Consider the following 22205-nt stretch of genomic DNA (forward strand, 5'->3'; position numbering starts at 1 on the left):
TAATCCATTGTTGTTACTTATTTTTAGAAGACTCACGCATGCGCAGATCATTAAATAAGAGAATTCGTATCGTATCTTTAGTCAGTCAGCATGTGGACGCCACAGCAGAAAGCCTTTTGTGTGCTGTCATTAGCAGAACATAGATCCATAATTCGTGTACAGCGCTTGTTTCGCCGTCAGTACAATCTTAGACCGAGGGAAGCTGTACCGACGTACGTCTCAATAATGAAATGGGATAGGCAGCTCAGAGAAACAGGAAGTTTGTTGTCTAATGCAGGTAAACATTCCAAGCGTAAAGTGTCTGACGAAAATGTCGAACGCATTCGCGAGGCATTTCAGAGAAGCCCGCGGAAATCCATTCGACAGGCTAGTGTGCAGTTGAACATCCCACCAACAACAGTGCATACAGTGCTCCATAAAAGATTGCGTTTGCGAGCGTACAAGCTGCAACTTCATCAGATGATTACGCCGAATGATAAACTGGAACGAAAACGCTTTGCAGAAACAATGTTGGATAAAGTGGACGATGACGACACATTTCTAACTCGAGTCTGTTTCTCAGATGAGGCAACCTTCCACGTCAGTGGAAAAGTAAACCGACACAATTGTCGCATCTGGGGGTCGGAAAATCCAAGTGTCGTAATTGAACACCAACGGGATTCCCCTAAATGGAATGTTTGGTGTGGGATCATGCGTGACAGAATCATTGGTCCCTATTTCTTTGCTGAAAAGACAGTCACTGCAAACACGTACCTGGATATGTTGCAACTGTATGCTGTGCCACAACTCCCAGATGGAGTAATTTTCCAGCAAGATGGGGCTCCACCACACTTTGCCAACATGGTTCGCACATTCTTAGACGAACAATTCCCTGCAAGATGGATCGGAAGAGGATCACCGTACATCACATGGCCTGCCAGATCACCAGATCTAACACCACCTGATTTTTTCCTGTGGGGGTTTGTTAAGGACCAGGTCTACAGGACGCCAGTACGTGATTATCAGACTTACAAGAAAGAATTTATGCTGCTGTCAACAATGTTACACCACAGATGCTTCATTACACTTGGGTCGAGGTTGAATACCGGTTGGATATTTCCCGTGTCACCAATGGAAGCCATGTTGAGGTTTATGGAACATAAGGTAACAAAAATTCCCAGTTTTCATTCTTTGTAGCAGTTGGTTTCAACTATATACTTGTATTAATTCAGAAGTTATAGCTATTTCTTTTGTTATACTTATAAGCGGAACACTCTGTATAACACTATGTATGTATTTTTTTACGGTGATGATTGGTATAAGCTCTATGCCCTTAATATTGCAGATATATTAATAATTTTGGTAGGGTATATTTTAGTATCTGTTAGCAGTAAGTGGTCAAAATTTCAATTCAATGTGTACACTGACATTCAAAGATATGTGATCCTACTAATCGATAGTGAACGATAATTTGTTGGTGTAAATGTGGATTCTTTAGTCATTGCTCCTATGAATAGATGGCGAATATAATAATCACTGTTGCCAATTATAGATAAATATTCCCGCATTATGAAATTCAATTTTTCATCCCACTCAACTGATTGTAAAACAACACTGGGTTTAGCTCGAAACGACTGATATTGTCAATTGTGATACTTATTTAACTGTCCCAATAATGGTGTCACCTATTGAGAACTATCAAAGTTTGTCAATTTTTTATATCTTTGGTTCTGACTTATCCCGTGGTTGGAAAGTTCGCTTACGCGCTCTTAAAATCGTAGGTCGGATACTTTTGAACGTCAGTGTACTATAAGTGAATAGAGTGCAAGGCTTCTATACTCTTAGTAGGTTATCTCATTTCTCAATAGCCAATCAAATAGCTAGTTGGCTGTTGACGGGTGAAGAGTCCATGCTGATTGGTCCTTTATTTTCAATGATAAGCGTGCATTATAAACATAATCGCCTCAAATAAAAACATTACAAGGAATATAAACCAAGTGTGTACGTATCATGGAATAAAATAAATACGTTGAAAACGTTTATACCTTGTATATAAAAGCTGTACTTGTCACTGCATTATTTTTCTGTATTTCTTAACAATTCGTCTCCTCTTAGTGTCTGACGTCCGTTTTCGTCTGCTAGTTTCCAGTCTTGTGTTCACATACTAGAGTCGTAAAGAACCTACGTAGTTTTGACCGTACAATCAACAATAAAATTTCACGTGGAACGTTATGTACGAACATTGCCACATATTCTTTGGTTCTTTTTATAATATTCCGTCCCTTTTTAATCGCGTTCTTGCCATGAAACTCGTTGTAGAATTTTTCAGTATTATTGAAAATACTTAGCCATGCTGGTGATGGCATGGTTAAACCTTCGAAAGATAGAATAATGCACTAAAATTTAAAGAGGGGCCAAGATGGTGATGTTTTTGTTTTAAATGGATGTTTATAAAAAATCTAACATTGATTGATTTTAATACCGCATTCTAAAGTTTGGAAAAAGGGGCATGTACCGGTAATGAAATGTCAACAACACGTTCATTTACAAAAATCATTATAACTCAACAATGAACTGTCACTGGATGCTATTATGATTAACCCACTGATTATGCCATAATGACAAAATGTCATAAATCGTTAATATAAAATCGATATAATGAGAATTATAGTGAAAAAACATCACTGGTATCAGTCGTTAACCCTCCACCCCTTTGGTATGCAACTGTTTGTATTAGTAGTAGTATTAGTAGTTAGTATTTTATATTCGACAGATAATGGAGAAAAAATGGGAGTATAAGGGTACAGTGCATTAGTTATTCATAGATTTAAAAAAGGCATATGACTCGGTTAAGAGAGAAGTTTCATATGATATTCTTATGGAATTTGGTATTCCCAAGAAACTAGTTCGATTAATTAAAATGTGTCTCAGTGAAACGTACAGCAGAGTTCGTATAGGTCAGTTTCTGTCAGATGCGTTTCCAATTCACTCTGGGCTGAAGCAAGGAGATGCACTATCACCTTTACTTTTTAACTTTGCTCTAGAGTATGCCATTAGGAAAGTCCAAGATAACAGAGAGGGTTTGGAATTGAATGCGTTACATCAGCTGCTTGTCTATGCGGATGACGTGAATATGTTAGGAGAAAATCCACAAACGATTAGGGAAAACAGGGAAATTTTACTTGAAGCAAGTAAAGCGATAGGTTTGGAAGTAAATCCCGAAAAGACAAAGTATATGATTATGTCTCGTGACCAGAATATTGTACGAAATGGAAATATAAAAATTGGAAATTTATCTTTTGAAGAAGTGGAGAAATTCAAATATCTGGGAGCAACAGTAACAAATATAAATGATACTCGGGAAGAAATTAAACACAGAATAAATATGGGAAATGCCTGTTATTATTCGGTTGAGAAACTTTTATCATCCAGTCTGTTGTCAAATAATCTGAAAGTTAGAATTTATAAAACTGTTATATTACCGGTTGTTCTTTATGGTTGTGAAACTTGGACTCTCACTTTGATAGAGGAACATAGGTTAAGGGTGTTTGAGAATAAGGTGCTTAGGAAAATATTTGGGGCTAAGAGGGATGAAGTTACAGGAGAATGGAGAAAGTTACACAACACAGAACTGCACGCATTGTATTCTTCACCTGACATAATTAGGAACATTAAATCCAGACGTTTGAGATGGGCAGGGCATGTAGCACGTATGGGCGAATCCAGAAATGCATATAGAGTGTTAGTTGGGAGACCGGAGGGAAAAAGACCTTTGGGGAGGCGGAGACGTAGATGGGAGGATAATATTAAAATGGATTTGAGAGAGGTGAGATATGATGATAGAGACTGGATTAATCTTGCTCAGGATAGGGACCAATGGCGGGCTTACGTGAGGGCGGCAATGAACCTCCGGGTTCCTTAAAAGCCAGTAAGTAAATAAGTATTAGTAGTTAGTATTTTTTTATGTAAGTAACATGATTACAAAAGAAAGAAAATAATTTGTAGGTTAACATAGATGAACCTAATCTAATTACATAAAGCTGGTATTAACATAGGCTACTTACATAGACCTACGTGATTTATTTAAACTTACCTATAGGCTTTAACATTGTCGGTCGTTACGGCTTTATTTTCATTAAAGCTGCTCGAAAATCAGGAAAAAATCGTCATCTTTAAAATGATAAGAGCATAATCTGCTTCCATCAGGATTGAATTTATCCTGTCTTTTGCACGCAATTACCCACTTTTTTTTTAATTTCTAAATCTCTAGGAATGGTAAAGAGAGACAACTCTGTATTTTTATCGTTAGAATTGTTACATACCGCAACAGCACACCTTTGACTTGGCGTAATGCATTCAAAACAACATAAACAAGAAAAAACATGAGATACTGCTTTGAAGCATTTGAGCTTTGGCGCGCTTAGCTATCTTGTGACGTCAGAATCGGTCTCTTTTCCCCGTCGATCCCTCGCCAACAAGCTCAATAATAATGCAACCTATGAGGAGTTTAGAAGCCTTGAATAGAGTGTACCTAATCACAGGTACGGTACTTAGTGAATTTGTAAAACAAATGAAGTACGCCCCCGAACAACGCTGTATAGCATATATATATATATATATATATATATATATATATATATATATATATATATATTTAAGAATTTGAGTTTTTAATGGAACATCGATGTATGGCACATCCTATACATGGAAAACACACTGGAATGTCGAATATCCATCCCCAAGTGGCAATAATAGTCAGACATTTGAACCACTTCAATGGAACAATGATGTATAGCAAACAAGATGGCGGACGCAGGCAGTATGCATGTTTCACCAAGCGATCTAAAACGTCTCAATATGTCGAGAAAATGAAAAATTAACATGTCTGAGTGGAATGATATCAAACGGAAGAAGCTACGGGACTCTGGAAAGCCATACAAAAGCGGGAAAAGCAAAGAGGTGCCTGAAAAAACCCTTCCAAATTACTGTATATGAGTGGAACAAAGCTGTATAGTGTTATTCTTACTGCAATACATAAAATTTTCGGTCGCCTGGTTGAGTAGTTTGTGTACCATTGTTCCAATCACCCAACACAACACAAACAAGTTGCATTCCGAACAATGGTACACAGAGTACTCAACATACCAATGCACCAACAAGACTGCAAAGAAGAGCTAAACACAATCAAATACATAGCACAAGAAAACGGATACAACCCCAACATAATCAGAAAAAACATAAGCACACAAAAAATACATCACACTAACATACTAAAACAAAAACACACACAAAATAGCAACCTCATTCAAGAAATTAAATTAGAACATCGCATACAGAACAAATAATACTCTACAAAAACATCTCAACACACAAACAACACAAACAAACAAATACAACCACACAGGCGTACACAAACTCAAATAGAACATCTGCAACAACTTCTACATAGGACAGACAGGCAGATCATTTCAAACACGTTACAAAGAACACATCACAGCCATAACAAAATTACAAAAAACTTCCGCATATGCAGAACACATCACAAATGCTAATCACACCTACAGAGATATCAACACACACATGGAAATTCTACACATCCAATCTAAAAGCCAGAGTCTAAACACACTAGAACAATACGAAATATACAGACACACAAAACACATCCAAACGAAATTCTCAACACACAACTCAATTTCAGAACACACACATTCTTTGACTCCACATTACACTACACAAACACACTCCCCAGGAAATACAAACAAAAGGCGCCAAGACCAGCAACAACCAGTTCTGAAGATGGCCTATAGCAGGCTGAAACATGTTAACAAGGCAATATAAAATTTAACACAAGAAAGACAAGTTATACGTTTTCCGAAGTGATACAGTGTTAAAATTGTGTAATCAAGATGTAAAAAGGAATTACGGTATTTACATGCTACAGAACCTTAAAGTTATGTTATTTTGTGCCTTTTCTTTGTTTTTAATGTTTATAAGAACACAAATCCATGTCTTATTAGTAAGTGTTCATCAATGGAAAACATACAGCATTGTTCCACTAAGTAACATACATCTTGTTCCACTGTTATTCCTTACAAAACTACTTCAATTTTAAAACATTCAGTAGTAGACAGCTGATTAAGAGTTCATACGTATTGTGATGTTGTAATGTGCCTGTTTCCTTAATATACGGATTAAATTATTGTTTATTTTATGATAATATTGTTTTATGTCTCTACTGTAAAAATGGAAAATGTTCTATACAGCCTTGTTCGGGGGCGTACTTCAATTGTCTAAAATTAAAAAAAAATAAATATTTGAAGGGTAAAGATTTACTCTAGAGTACCTTTTCTTTTTTATTTAAAGTTTTATATATATATATACACACATCACTACAAATGAAAGAGCTCTGATAAAGAGTATTATATTTATGACTATTTGAAGATACGCTGTTAATGTTATGTTTTATTTAACGACGCTCGCCACTGCAGAGGTTATATCAGCGTCGCCGGATGTGCCGGAATTTTGTCCCGCAGGAGTTCTTTTACATGCCAGTAAATCTACTGACATGAGCCTGTCGCATTTAAGCACACTTAAATGCCATCGACCTGGCCCGGGATCGAACCCGCAACCTTGGGCATAGAAGGCCAGCGCTATACCAACTTGCCAACCAGGTCGACAAGATACGCTATTTTACCATTATTTTGCATGCGATAAGAAGGAATTTCCGTTAATTTCCACATTAATTTCTACTGAAAGAGACGAAATATTAATTTTGAATAACGTATGAATGCTGTTAATATTGTTGAAACAACAGTGAGGTTGCCAAATTCTAAACAAAGACTGGTCCAAACTGCACTTAAAACAAACGGAGTTATATAAATAATTATACCTATACAATAACCAACTTAGCCTATGCATTTATGTTAGTTGAAGTGCAAACTTGAATAGGCGTTTTGAGCTGTGTCAAATATCAGAAAGACTTATCGGCGTCTGCTTAAAGTTCTGAACATGCGGTGACATTGAATAGTGGAATATCTGTAAACATTTTATGTAATTTACAGGTTTGTCTAAATACAGTAAATAAAGGGCTTTTATCTAATCCTTCTTAAAGAACATTTATTGTTTTATTACTGTAACATTCTTATTGTTTCTGCCGCAATATTATCGTACCTGCGACACTTTCCTTATTCAGTCTACACTCGCAAAAACGTGAGTTGTTCGTAAATGTCTATGGAGTCTATTTCACACTGATACATTAATAAAATTAGTAAATAGCGTAATTGACCTGAATAGCCTATATTAGTCAAATTTTTTTAAAATAACCGTTTATGTCCTATTTGAAAACAAAAATACCGGTATGTTACTTCACATGATAGCGCATTCTTTTGAGAAGATTAACTTCATAAGTAGATGAAATTACCGGGAATCATCAATGTTTTAGGCATAATAAATCGACTATTGATCAGATTTTTTGTATCCGACAGATATTAGAGGAAAAAACCGAGAATATAAGGATATAGTATATCAGTTCTTCATAGATTTAAAAAAGGCATATGATTCTCTTAAGAGAGGGGTTTTGTATAATATTCTCATTGAATTTGGTATTCCCAAGAAGCTAGTCCGATTAATTAAAATGTGTCTCAGTGAAACAAACAAAAAAATTAATATTTTACCTCGGAGCTCACTGCAGATGTTGATTTTAGAAACTGCAATGAAATGGCGTTGTTGTGTTCATTATTTAGCCACATTTGTTTACTCAAGCTCTCAAAATAATATTTATATTCCATGTTAACTTTAATGTGTTTTATTTACGTAAACAAACATGCGCAATGTAGCCAATACAAAAAAATATCTTCGTACACATATATGCCATATTCATATTGGTTTGGAGTGATTTGTTAAGGAATGTATTCAACACTAGACTAGACGCCATTTCGGTAGGCGGTCGGCTGCTACATGCGCCGTAGCATTTCTGGTATGTGACGTCATAAACTTGTACAGTAGAACCAATCAGAATCAGTCTATAACAAGCACTTCCCTAGTTCGTTTGTTCACGTGTGAGTGTTTCAATACACTGAATAAGTAAAACCAACATTTACTGTGTACGTGTAAGATAAATAAATGGAAGAAGAGACTGTAAAGGTCAAATATTGCATAGGCAAGCGCGGAAAATATTGTGTAAGATGTATAATTATTTTAAAAAACGTTGACGAGCAGAACGCTGCCGGCCATCTTGATGCCTGACTGCAACGTTGCCAACACGCAAGAAACGACTGCAGAAGCATGTGGTGGGGGATTGAGAAACGTGCAAAGAATATTGTTAGTGAAGGAAACAGGTTTTTTTTTTTTGGTGTCATGCTTACAGTAATCAACGACAAGGTCATTATTGTCTTTTGATAATTTAAATTCTCTCCTGCGCTATTTGTATCGCACGTGCTCGTGAAGTACGATGTGGCAATGTTGTTCGCTGCCTTGCCCTCTCTGTCTGTCTCTCTCGACGCAAATGCCAGCAGACTACCGCCTTCCGAATTGCCGTCGACTCTAATTCATAAACATGTTAAACGAATTATCCTTGCACCAAATCGGACCCCTAGACAAAATAGTCGTATTTTAATTATGTAATTACTTCATAGTTTCATCTGGTATTTTATGAGATAGTCATGACTGCGATACGTAGGGCCTATTATTAATTGTTTTTATTTATAACACTAGCCGTGCCCGTGCGCTCCGCTGCACCTGTTAGAAATAAAATAAAGTAATTACGTAATTAAAATAGGGCGTTTTATTCAGGGAACATTCGTGTTTGATAGAAGGATAAATCGTTTAATATGTTACTTAATTTAAATTGTATTTAAATAATTAAAATGCGGTCATTTTGATCCTGAGAACACTCAGAAGTTACTGTAATAACATTATGGCATTATGTCCGTCTAGAGAAAATACACTTTCCCATGGTGAAATAATAATTAATTATACAAATCGGTTAAGTTAGCTTTCGATATTACTTCATACAAACACAGAAACATTCTCTGTAGGCTATGTTTCATAGCTTTTGATTGTTGTTGTCCAAGGCCCCTTATAAACGTAGTCATTTGTTTTCATTTCATTACACCGCCTTAGATGGCATTGTATTTTAATTTTAAAACTCATTTATCTCATTAAATATCAGTCCTATCAAAATTTTGTATGGAATAACACTTATCGGAAATCATTTTTAAAGAGACTTTTGTTATGTGACATATTTCACAAAAATCAATAATACGCGAGATATTTCGATTTATTTAATTCAGGCCCCCTTATAACCCCCCTTTTAAATAATGTATTTTGAATGTCATATAGCCTAAAATCTAAGTTACAGCGAACTTAATGTATATTCCAATTTTCATATAAATCGGTTTAGCCATTATCGCGTGAAAAGGTAACAAACATCCAGATAGACAGACAGGCAGATAGACAGACAGACAGATAGACATACAAACAAAAATTTCAAAAAAGCGATTTTCGGTTTCAGGGTGGTTAATTATATATGTTAGGACCAATTATTTTTGGAAAATCGAAAATTACCAGAAAATTTTCGGCTAGAGATTTATTATTAGTATAGATTAGGCCATAACTGACCGAGTATATAAGGTCCCGCGCTCAGAGAGATGGAGGTCGGGGTTTGAGCTGACCTACAGCCCACAAGTTGTGCTAAAGATGTTGGTTTGCTAATTATTATTCAAAATGGAGTATTGTGCACTATACAAAACTGTTATCAATTAAGTATAATTATAATCTTCTCAATTTTCACATCGTGTTTCTAGGATGGTGTGTTATATAATTCTGAGATTATTGTCATTGATTTAAGTAGGGTCTACGTTTTCCTTCCCGTATGTGGTGTGAGAGGATATTGAGGTTTCACCTTATTTTGAAATATAGGTTAGACATTAATAAATAATGTGTTACATTTTGTAGGTTCTATATACTAGACAGCGTTCGCTTATATAACTAGGTCGACCGGGCGGCGCGCGACCGGCGCGAAGGCATGCAAACCCTCTCCTGCAAGCTCGACAGTCTTATTATTATTACTGAAATGTACCTTGATTATAAGAAGTGTTGGAAATGATGACCTTCTACTGCAGCACATATCTGATATCCCTTAAGAATTTAAGAATTTTAGTGGCTTCATATAGCCTACTGTGGTTTTAGAGACACCATTTTTTTTTTGCGCGCGAGACGACGGGCTTCTTTGAGGTGTGTTCCAATTTTTCCCTATTTCATCCAGGTTTTCCTCAGTGGTTTTTTATGCTTTTATTCAATACTGACCCAGTTTCTCTAAATGTTTTACGAGGCTGCGTATGGTGTTGTCATATAAATCGATAACATTAGAGAATTTACTTGCAAATCGTCTTTTTACCTTTCCGCAACATTATTTTTCAGATAAGTCTCTACCATGAGAATCCTTTGCTCTAATGTAAATTTCTGTGGTGCCACGTGAACAAGCTAATTTAAACAGTTCACTAACACAATCAGAAGAATAACACGCAATCTAACGTCAACACAACCACTCCTACAGATATACTGAAACGCACTGACGAGCATGCGGAAGATGGTTTGCCGCGTGTTGCTAGGCCTTCGTGCCGGTCGCGCGACGCCCGGTCACCCTACGTTATGTAACCGAACGCTCTGTAGATGACACCCGCGATTATGTGTTGCTCTACCAACAATCAATAACAGATACTATCCAGGCTCTACTGCCTGCTAAAGGAGCGGTAGTGCATGTGGTGCTTTTAATTCGATTTGTGTTTCCTTTATTTAAAGGATAGGGGAGAGTCGGGTAGTATCGGACATCGGGTAATATCGGATAGTGAGTTTCTTTCATCTACCACACGATGATAGTACCTGATTGACATGGTTACGTTTCTGTGATGTCGCATAGAGAAACGTAACCATGTCATTCAGGTACTATCATATGGTGGTAGATGAAAGAAACGCACTGTCCGATATTACCCGATGTCCGATACTACCCGACTCTCCCCTAAGTATAAGGTGGACATTAATAATTTTTGGTATTATTCCCTGAGAAAAGATTCTAACGTTAACGTTAGGCAGACAGGTTTGTGCTATACTTGTAAATGCCAAAACAAAAGTTTCAGTTATACCGAAACACTTCTGCCTGAAGGCAAAACACAATTCGAAGACTTAATAAGAGTGAGAAAGAACGGGAAAATCGTTTACGAAATAACTATACAAAAATTTCAGCGGTTCGAGCAAGAGAAACTAGCAAAAAGAGATCTGAACGTTCTCAGGGAATTAACGAGAACGAGAGCGTATTTGAAATTTAATACACAGTAATATGAGTAGTATGTTAGTATTCCATTACGATCTAAATATCGATTATGCTCATTTTAATGGTATTCAAACAGATAAGTGGATAAAATATCTAATAAATGCAATGAAAAAATTGGAGTAATAAGGCAGAGGGATTATGTTGCTCTGTTGGAAAAGTTGTTGTTCCTGAGATTCAAGAGCCCCCTGAACCAAATAAAAGCTTACTTATAGTAATACTTTCTTTATCATCACACATTTTAAATAATATAAGACAGTACAACACATTATTCCAAATGGTATCGTTTAGTGACAAAGCCTTCTTCCAGCTGAGAATAACAACGTTCAGTTCTTACAAATATATTTTGTTGCAGACACTTAAGATCTAATATAGTACAAGCTTAAGAGTATAATTTATTGAAGAACTCCAGAGAGTTGTTGTTGTTGTTTAGTCAACAAGACACCACTTATGAGGCAACTATGCTAGGAGATAATGGGGTAGAGTGGCCAGTTCCTTTCCCCCTCCATTGCATACATCGCCGATTAGCTACATATTACACTAATCAGACTTCAGATGTATACAAACAATACTGTTCTTCCTCTGGCGCATATAGTCCAGTGAGATGTACTCAGGTTGCGAATTAAGATTTCTGATGAGGGGGGGATAGAATTCCAGTTAGAGAATACCATATGTAACATTATTATTATTATTATCCTCATTCGATATGCCTTAACCCTTGGTCGCACTGAGTTGCTTGTCTTGCATCTTGATCATAATAATAATAATAATAATAATAATAATAATAATAATAATAATAATAATAATAATAATAATAATAATAATAATAACAACAATATCCAAGGTGTGTAATTCCTAAGTTATTATTATCAGCTTGCCGGCGATGATAATACATTAATATTATTTTCTTTGCTTACTTTATACTTTATTTTATTTATTTTGTTAGGTTATTTCACGACGCTTTATCAACAGCTTTGGTTATTTAGCGTCTGAATGAGATGAAGGTGATAATGCCGGTGAAATGAGTCCGGGGTCCAACACCGTAGGTTACCCAGCATTTGCTCGTATTGGGTTGAGGGAAAACCCCCGGAAAAAACCTCAACCAGGTAACTTGCCCCGACCGGGAATCGAACCCGGGCCACCTGGTTTCGCGGCTAGACGTGCTAACCGTTACTCCACAGGCGTGGACCTTTATACTTTATAAAGTATACTTACTTACTGGGTTTTAAGGAACCCGCAGGTTCATTGCCGCCCTCACATAAGCCCGCAATTGATCCCTATCCTGAGCAAGATTAATCCAGTCTCTACCATCATATCCCACCTCCCTCAAATCCATTTTAATATTATCTTCCCATCTAAGTCTCGGCCTCCCTAAAGGTCTTATTCCCTCCGGCCTCCCAACTAACACTCTATATGCATTTCTGGATTCTCCCATACGTGTTACATGCCCTGTTCATCTCAAACGTCTGGATTTAATGTTCCTAATTATGTCAGGTGAAGAATACAATGTGTGCAGTTCTGCGTCGTGTAACTTTCTCCATTCTCCTGTAACTTCATCCCTCTTAGCCCTAAATATTTTCCTAAGCACCCGATTCTCATACACCCTTAACCTATGTTCCTCTATCAAAGTGAGAGTCCAAGTTTCACAACCATAAAGAACAACCGGTAATATAATTGTTTTATAAATTCTAACTTTCAGATTTTTTGACAGCAGACTGGATGATCAAAGCTTCTCAACCGAATAATAACAGGCATTTCCCATATTTATTCTGTGTTTGATTTCCTCCCGAGTAACATTTATATTTGTTACTGTTGCTCCCAGGTATTTGAATTTTTCCACCTCTTCAAAGGATAAATTTCCAATACTTTATAAAGTATACTCATATTAAAACAATTATATTTTGTGAGGGGAGATAGAAGTTATCCCTGACAGGGATGTTTCTATGAATTTATGAGAGGGGAAGAACTTTCCAACAGGGGGGAAATCCCCTATCCCCCCGTTAATTCGCACCCTGGATGTATTGCCTGATAATAGACGTACATGTCTTCAATTGGAAGACACTCCAGAGAGTTTTGCATGGTAATAACAGGTACATTCATAATACAACTTTGAAAATAATTCAGGAGCAAACGACTTGTAATAAACTGATTATTCTCTAATAGTAATAAAAAAGCCCATGTATTGTGGGTCTCTATCATCACGGCATAGCGCGTCCTCAAGTGGAAAAATTCAAATATCTTGGAGCAACAGTAACAAGTATAAATGACACTCTGGAGGAAATTAAACACAGAATAAATATGGGAAATGCCTGTTATTATTCGGTTAAGAAGCTTTTGCCATCTAGTCTGCTGTCAAAAAATTTGAAAGTCAGAATTTATAAAACAGTTATATTACCGGTTGTTCTGTATGGCTGTGAAACTTGGACTCTCACTTTGGGAGAGGAACAGAGATTGAGGGTTTTTGAGAATAAGGTTCTTAGGAAAATATTTGGGGCTAAGAGGGATGAAGTTACAGGAGAATGGAGAAAGTTACACAACGCAGAGCTGCACGCATTGCATCCACGCATTGCATCCTTCACCTGACATAATTAGTAACATTAAATCGAGACGTTTGAGATGGGCAGGGCATGTAGCACGTATGGGCGAATCCAGAAATGCATATAGAGTGTTAGTTAGGAGGCCAGAGGGGAAAAAACCTTTGGGGAGGCCGAGACGTAGATGGGAGGATAATATTAAAATGGATTTGAGGGAGGTGGGATATGATGGTAGAGACTGGATTAATCTTGCTCAGGATAGGGACCAATGGCGGGCTTATGTGAGGGCGGCAATAAACCTCCGGGTTTCTTAAAAGTCAGTAAGTAAGTAAGTAATTAAGTAAGTAAATAAGTAAGTAAGGAAGTAAGTAATAAAAAAGCTGTATTTTGAAAATACAATAGTTTTAAGTCAATTATATTTATTTATAACAAATCCAGCGAACAGCACGGGTATGACTACTAAATAAATATGTAAACAAGTGGATAAGCGAATAAGTAACTAAGTAAATAAATAAATAAATAATAGATAAATAATAATAATACTAATAATAATAATAATGATAATAATAATAATAATAATAATAATAATAATAATAATAATAATATGACCTCCGGGTTCCTTAAAAGCCAGTAAGTAAGTAAGTAAGTAAGTAAGTAAGTAAGTAAGTAAGTAAGTAAGTAAGTAAGTAATAAAAAAGCCGTATTTTGAAAATACAATATTTTTAAGTCAATTATATTTATTTATAATAAATCCAGCGAAGATCACGGGTATGACTGGTAAATAAATATGTAAACAAGTGGATAAGCGAATAAGTAACTAAGTAAATAAATAAATAATAGATAAATAATAATAATAATAATAATAATATGACTAGAAAATAAATATGTAAATAAGTGGATAAGCGAATAAGTAAATAAATAATAATAATATAATAATATAATAATAATAATAATAATAATAATAATAATAATTATTATTATTATTATTATTATTATTATTATTATTATTATTATTATTATAAATTAAAACGTTTCCATACTCGGAGTGGACCCATCATCAGTATCCCTCCATCATCTCAGAGTTGTGTATGCGAAACGTGCAGAGGCATACAGTAGGATATAAACAAGTAAGAATTGATTTGGCGTCGAAGTGGTAGTCCTCACGCGACCCAGTGACGGGGAACGTGTCCTGGCGTCACAACTGAATGTTGTTATGGAGGGGGCAACGTTGAGCCAGCGACGCGCCGGATCTGTAGAAGCAATAGTGGCCCCGCGCGGGATACCGTCGGTCGCAGCTTTATCCGTTCCAGGTAAGATACTTCGTCTCCACTACTCACGACTGCATAAAGCCGCGATTTACTAAACAAGGATTAATGCCCCCTAAATTCAATCGACAGTTTTATTTGAAGTATCAGCTTTAACACTTTTAACGTTTTAAATGAAGAAAGTTTTATATTTTTAATAAAAGAATTAAAGTGAAAACAAAAACCAATGATCAGTTCTGCAATGCTTGGGAAAAGTGACGTAAGTCAATTTCCACAAACGTTTTTTGGTAATTGATTGACAACTTACACTGGTTTATGTCGATTTGATTTTTTTCTCTATGAATTATTGTAATGGCAGAAATACTTATGTATTTTTTTCCAAGCGAGCAGATGTTCCGTAAGTTGTCAATAAATTATCAAAAGAGGTTTGTGGAAACTGACTTGTGTCACTTTTCCCGCGCACTGCAGAGTTACAAGCAGGATTTAAGCTAGGAAAGAAGTAAGTTAATTGTCGCAAAAATGCACAAATGAAAAATTATATTTGTGCAAAGTGTAAAATGTTTGTGCAGTATTATAAATAACTAGCCGTACCCGTGCGCTCCTCTGCAACTGTTAGAAAGAAATATAAAGTAATTACATAATTAAAATAGGACGCTTGATCCAGGGAACATTCGTGTATGATAGAAGGATAAATCGTTTAATATGTTACTTAATTTAAATTGTATTTAAATAAATAAAATGCGGTCATTTTGGTCCAGAGAGCACTTAAAAGTTACTGTAATAACATTATAGCATTATCTCCAGCTAGAGAAACTACACTTTCCAATGGTGAAATAATAATTAATTATACAAATCGGTTAATTTAGCTTTCGATATTACTTCATACAAACACAGAAACATTCTCTTTAGGCTATGTTTCATAGCTTTCGATTGTTGTTGTCCAAGGCCCCTTATAGACGTAGTCATTTGTTTTCATTTCATTACACCGTCTTAGATGGCATTGTATTTTAATTTTAAAACTCATTTATCTCATTAAATATCAGTCCTATCAAAATTTTGCAAGGAGTAAAACTTATCGGAAATAATTTTTCAAGAAACGTTTGTTATGTAACATATTTCACAAAAATCAATAATACGCGAGATATTTCGATTTATTTAATTCAGGCCCCCTTATAACCCCCCTTTTAAATAATGTATTTGGAGTGTCATATAGCCTAAAATCTAAGTTACAGCGAACTTAATTTATATTCCAATTTTCATATAAATCGGTTCAGCCATTATCGCGTGAAAAGGTAACAAACATCCAGACAGACAGACAGACATACATACATACAAACAAAAATTTCAAAAAAGCGATTTTCGGTTTCAGGGTGGTTAATTATATTATGTTAGGACCAATTATTTTTGGAAAATCGAAAATTACCAGAAAAATTTCGGCTTCAGATTTATTATTAGTATAGATTGTACAGAAAGGTGAAATTAATAAAGTATGACTTACTTATGTAAGTACATCATTAGACGTAGGTATGTTTAGAATCAATTACTGTTTAATTTATATCACATTAAAATACGTTACAGTATTTTATGGGCACTCTAAACATTGAAATTCTTTACTAGTAGCCTTAGGCCCTTCAAAATTTATTGTTAGCAGAGTACTAACTTTTTTACTGAAAGGTGGCTTCTAATTACAGTTTTTACAAGATTCATGCAACTAAATCCTCGCTCACAATTTACAGTATGCGATGGAATTATATAAATCAATTAGAAGAGATTGTTCACTTAACTTACATGAATTGCACCAACTCTTTGAAATCAATTCCTGAACATCTATTGTTCAATACTTTTTTGAATATTGCCCATATCATTACCATTTCATTTAAATTCAGATTAGTTCAAACACCTCTATGATTTCATTTTCTCCAGTACCAACTTCGGTTATGAAGTCCAATATGATTGTAGCATTTTTGCAGATTTTCATTCAAAGTTTGTTGCATTTTTAGAAGTCGAGTTGCAAAATGCGACAAATGCGACTGTGGCTTAAACGCGGGTTGTAAGTTGAAAAATAAACTAAACTTCGGAAACAGAAAAACAATTAAATTTCAGTCAACTAGCCTGTATTAAAAAGATCGATTGGACAGTTTACTATGGAAATTGTGCTGAAACGAAACTGCCAGAAACTAATTTCTAAAGGAATAATCTCGTTTAAGCCTTTGTATAATGAGATTGAGAACAATGACATCTGAATCAGTGTTGTTTGTATTATTAGATTGGCCAGTAAATTGTGCTAATTGAAACATTGTCAACAAAACTCATTTAGAACGTAGGTGTAATCAGTTCATATTGAATATAGTGAATCTAGATATGAGTCTGACCGCAAAACCAGGAGGCCCGGGTTCGAATCCCGGTCGGAGCTAGTTACCTGGTTAAGGTTTTTTCCGAGGTTTTCCCTCAATCCAATAAGAAAAAATGCTGAGTAACTTTTGGTGCTGGATCCCGGACTCATTTCACCGGCATTATCACCTTCATTTCATTCAAACGCTAAATAACCTGAGATATTGATACAGTATCATAAAATAACCCAATAAAAATAGACATACTAGAAGAAAAATCAAATTGAAATCAAGAAACCTATAACTCTGTGAGATTACGTACCACAATATCACATTTGTGCAAGTTGTAATGTGTTTCACACTATCTTGGGCCAATAAATTCAATGAATGCATGAAGCAATGCAAATGTTATGTTCCAGGGCTTAGGCAAGCCCGTTTCCGTGTTTCTTTAATTTACTCTCCGTATTTCCTTTTCTGTTTTTTTCCTATTTTCCGCAGAAATCAGTGAAGCAAAATAAATTTGTCTTCTTTGGTGTAGTTTTTCTGGATAATTACTTATTTGTTTTGTTTACCTATATAAAACTTACTTTTGTGATAATAGGGATAAACGAAAACAATTAATTCCAAATTGACAAATCTTGTTTATAAATGTTGAAACAAACATTATCGCTGTAAATCGCAGTTATTAAATCTGGACCGATAGAAGCAACGGCATTACAATTGGTTAATCTTGTTTAAGGGGAGGCAGAGGTGAATATTTCAAAATCCACAAAATTTATCCGATTTGTTTGAAATTGATCATGGATACTAAGTATGTTATTAGTAATGGACATACCAAGTTTCAACTTTTTAAGTACAATAGTTCTGTAAATATTAATAATTTTATAAAACTTTATATCGTTTGATATAAAATGCTCCATGCACCATATTGTAAGAAATTTTCAATATTTATTTTTATTTATATGTTCAGAGGAGGTATATAAATAATGATAAGTATTAGTTTATTATGGGAATAATATAGTAATACAGTTATCTTGGTTTTAATTTAATACTTTTATGGGCACAAAATCAAAAACTAACATCAGAATATCATAATAAAGATAATAAAAATGGAAAACGCCAAATTTTCATTTTTCTTCAGTTTTGTTCGAAAATTTCACCTCTGCCTCCCCTTAAGGAGTTCTAGTAAGCACTTACGTTGCAAACATTGAAATTTTATTGCAATCGAAAGAGCGTAGTCAGAATTTGTTTCTGTGGGGGGAGGGCTGAAAAAACTGACTATAATAACATACGGTAACGAACTTTAATGTGTCATTACTTCTTATAATAAATTATAACTGTAATTATATCACTAGTCTGCGATGAAATTACTGCCTCCAATGTTTGAATGTTTTCAGGGTAATTTTAGCATGCTGAAATCAAATTCAAAGCCAGAAAGTTCCTATCACATACCATTTTTTTTTTGTTATTTTAATTTTATTATAATGTATTACGCCAATTTATAGCGTAATTATTTAAACTGTAAGGGTGCTATTCATAGACATTTCGCAGCACGCGCTACGAGCGTACTAAGCTAGCCCCGGCTATCCACTGGTTACTAGTACAGAATTCAAATCATATCCTATCGCTAACCCTGGTTTATGAATACGAAAAACGCTGATCATACACCGGAAGCCCGCGCTATGAATATGAATGTCTATGAATACGGCCCTAATACTTTAACATATGTAGGTTTAGTATGTTAGGATATGAAAACCAAATGTTCAACGTATTTTAAGGTGTTTATATTGAAAACCGAGGATACCGGATGTTTCTTAGCAGATAGAGGGTGCAAGCGCATAAGGAAGTTAGGGTGAAATAACGTGCAGCCTTGTCATTATTTTTATTTGTGGGAGATAGAAATGTCAGCCACTCCTTGATGAGAGACTCAACTCAACCCGTCTAGTTCCTCTCACATTTCATTAGTCTGCGTTTCATCTGGAAACGAAACGAAATCTTTTTGAAGCTTTATTGTGGAGTAGAATGTTGAGAGTTTTTAGTTCAGTAAGAAAGTACACTATCCACCAAAAAGTAATTGGGCACTGTTTTTGCCCCTTTATAACCTCGTGGTTCCACCTCTTGTTGCTATAACAGCAGCCACTCTGTCAAACATGCTCTCCACTAGTTTGTGTAGGATATCCACTGGAATGCGTCGCCATTCCTCTTGCAACATGGCACACAGTTGGACAATGGAAGTCGACCGCATCTTCCGAGACCTCAATCGCCGGTCCAATTCGTCGCAAAGGTGCTCAATGTGATTGAGATCAGAACTCTGTGCAGGCCACTCTAACCGGTGAACATTACTGTTTGCATACCATTGCATAGTAGCCGCCGAAACATGGGGCCAACTTCCGTTGTCCAACTGAGTGCCATGTTGCAAGAGGAATGGCGACGCATTCCAGAGGATATCCTACACAAACTAGTGGAGAGCATGTCTGACAGGGTGACTGTTGTTATAGCCACAAGAGGTGGTACCACGAGGTTGTAAAGGAACAAAAACAGTGCCCAATTACTTTTTGGTAAATAGTGTATTTACCATGTCGCATCGAGGATGTATAAATAATCCAAACCACTTTTGTTATATAACTTATGTACGATATACACATTCGCTAATATGTTTTCGCGGGATATCAGCCGAGTTAAGGTTTTGGAATGCTCCAAGCTTTCGACTGCTATCTCTGCAGCCATCTTCAGGGAAGTGATGTCCGAACAGAAAGTCGACTTTCTGTTCGGACATCACTTCCCTGAAGATGGCTGCAGAGATAGCAGTCGAAAGCTTGGAGCATTCCAAAACCTTAACTCGGCTGATATCCCGCGAAAACATATTAGCGAACCAACGCCGAGAAAGCCTCAAATCATACAGATATACACATTGCCTAAGCAGAGGTGTAATATTACAGATTTTGTGAAAAAGTCATACCATGCCTATTTTGGAATCAAACTTGTAGACCCAAGTAAAGCTTGGACACCACACAAAGTATGTAAAGTATGCATTGAAGAATTTCGTAATTTGATCAATTGGAGAAGACCATTGCTATCTTTTGGAGTACCTATGGTTTGGAGAGAGCAGTCGAATCATGGTAATGACTGCTACATCTCTTCATGTGATGTGAAGGGGTACGATTCTAAAAATAAAAATCAAATCGTGGCCTATTGGGGCAATTATATAAAAATATCAATAACCTTATACCATTAGAAAAAAAAAAGAGTTTCTCGCCGTTATCTCGTGTATCGAGTTGTTCGGTCAGCCATTTTACCTGTGTCTGATGTACCAATCCCTGTCCGACCAGAAAATCTTGAACATATAAGACATATGGACAGAGAACATCTACAACCATGTCTATCCTAAAGTCCACCTGTGAAAGTGATCAGTATCGTCACAATTTACCTCACTTCTACATCAGACTCGGATGAAATTTGTGTTATTTTTTTACTTATCTTACCTATAACCCTAGTGTGAACGAAGTAAGCAATTAAATGCAATTTCATAACCTATGATTATTTTCTGTATTTTGTTTATTGACGTCATTGATGATTTTCAGCAACTAATTATGTTATTTTGACTATCTTCTGGTTGTTTTACAAATTGTTCTTTGATTTCTATTTTAAATAACCTCTCATTTTGTTTTCCTGACGAGTTTGACGATTTTAAAATATAAAAAAAATAATAACTAGGTAATAACCTGTTAACCGGTTATTTTTTTATCGGTTAACTTCCTTCAGGTTGAATATATTTTTAAATAACCGGTTAAATGACAATCGGTTAACTGATAACCGGTTATTTTCGAATAACCTCTCATTCCTAATAAGAATGCATCTAAAAATAAATGCTCCGCTACAAAACCTGTTTAATCTATACTAATAGTAAATCTGTAGCCAAATTTTTTCTGGTAATTTTCGATTTTCCAAAAATAATTGGTGTTAACATGTATAATTAACCACCCTGAAACCGAAAATCGCTTTTTTGAAATTTTTGTTTGTATGTCTGTCTGTCTGGAAGTTTGTTACCTTTTCACGCGATAATGGCTGAACCGATTTATATGAAAATTTGAATATAAATTAAGTTCGCTGTAACTTAGATTTTAGGCTATAAGACATTCCAAATACGTTATTTAAAAGGGGGGTTATAAGGGGGCCTGAATTAAATAAATCAAAATATCTCGCTTATTATTGATTTTTGTGAAATATGTTACATAACAAAAGTTTCTTTAAAAATGATGTCCGATAAGTTTTATTCTATGCAAAATTTTTATAGGACTGATATTTAAGGATATACAAGACTTTTAAAATAACAATATAATACACTTTCAGCGCCGCCTCAGATTATAGCGTTGCTGTTCCTGCAGTAACTCCTGCGTGCAAAATATAACATTTTTGAGTAGGAAGAAAACCACACATTTATTCATTCCATGACAATGGTACATAGAAGATCGTGAATTCTTACTTTTTCGAAAGAAAGAAATATAATTACATATCACTATATATGCTGTATCACTATTTAAGTTATTTGAAGAGTTCAGAACCATAGTGGACCAAGCGTCATTTACTGAAGACGTAGAAAACTAGGCTTAAATTAAGTTATTACCATAGTTCAATGGAAACATATAGCAAGTAATATAAAGTTTACACAATAAAACTAAATGATGTCAATCTCCATTGAACTATGGTTGCATGTAATAACAAATAAGAAACATGTTAAAGGAATTGTCATTGCACCAAATGAGTGGTCTCT

The 22205-nt window shown here is 35.4% G+C and overlaps 1 protein-coding gene across 2 annotated transcripts in view; it reads left to right on the forward strand.

The window, feature by feature from the left end:
- The window catches only part of LOC138709437 (organic cation transporter protein-like), a 181785-nt gene that overhangs the window by 82570 nt on the left and 77010 nt on the right, over positions 1–22205 (forward strand). The window contains exon 1 of one of the 2 annotated variants that reach the window (XM_069840201.1): positions 14992–15149. The exons of the other annotated variant lie outside the window; for it this stretch is intronic. The gene's annotated coding sequence lies outside the window, so the exon portion shown is untranslated. Of the gene's footprint in view, positions 1–14991; positions 15150–22205 lie in introns of those variants that run through there. 2 annotated transcript variants of the gene reach the window in all.

Source organism: Periplaneta americana, chromosome 11, assembly GCF_040183065.1.
Source record: "Periplaneta americana isolate PAMFEO1 chromosome 11, P.americana_PAMFEO1_priV1, whole genome shotgun sequence".
NCBI lineage: Eukaryota > Metazoa > Arthropoda > Insecta > Blattodea > Blattidae > Periplaneta > Periplaneta americana.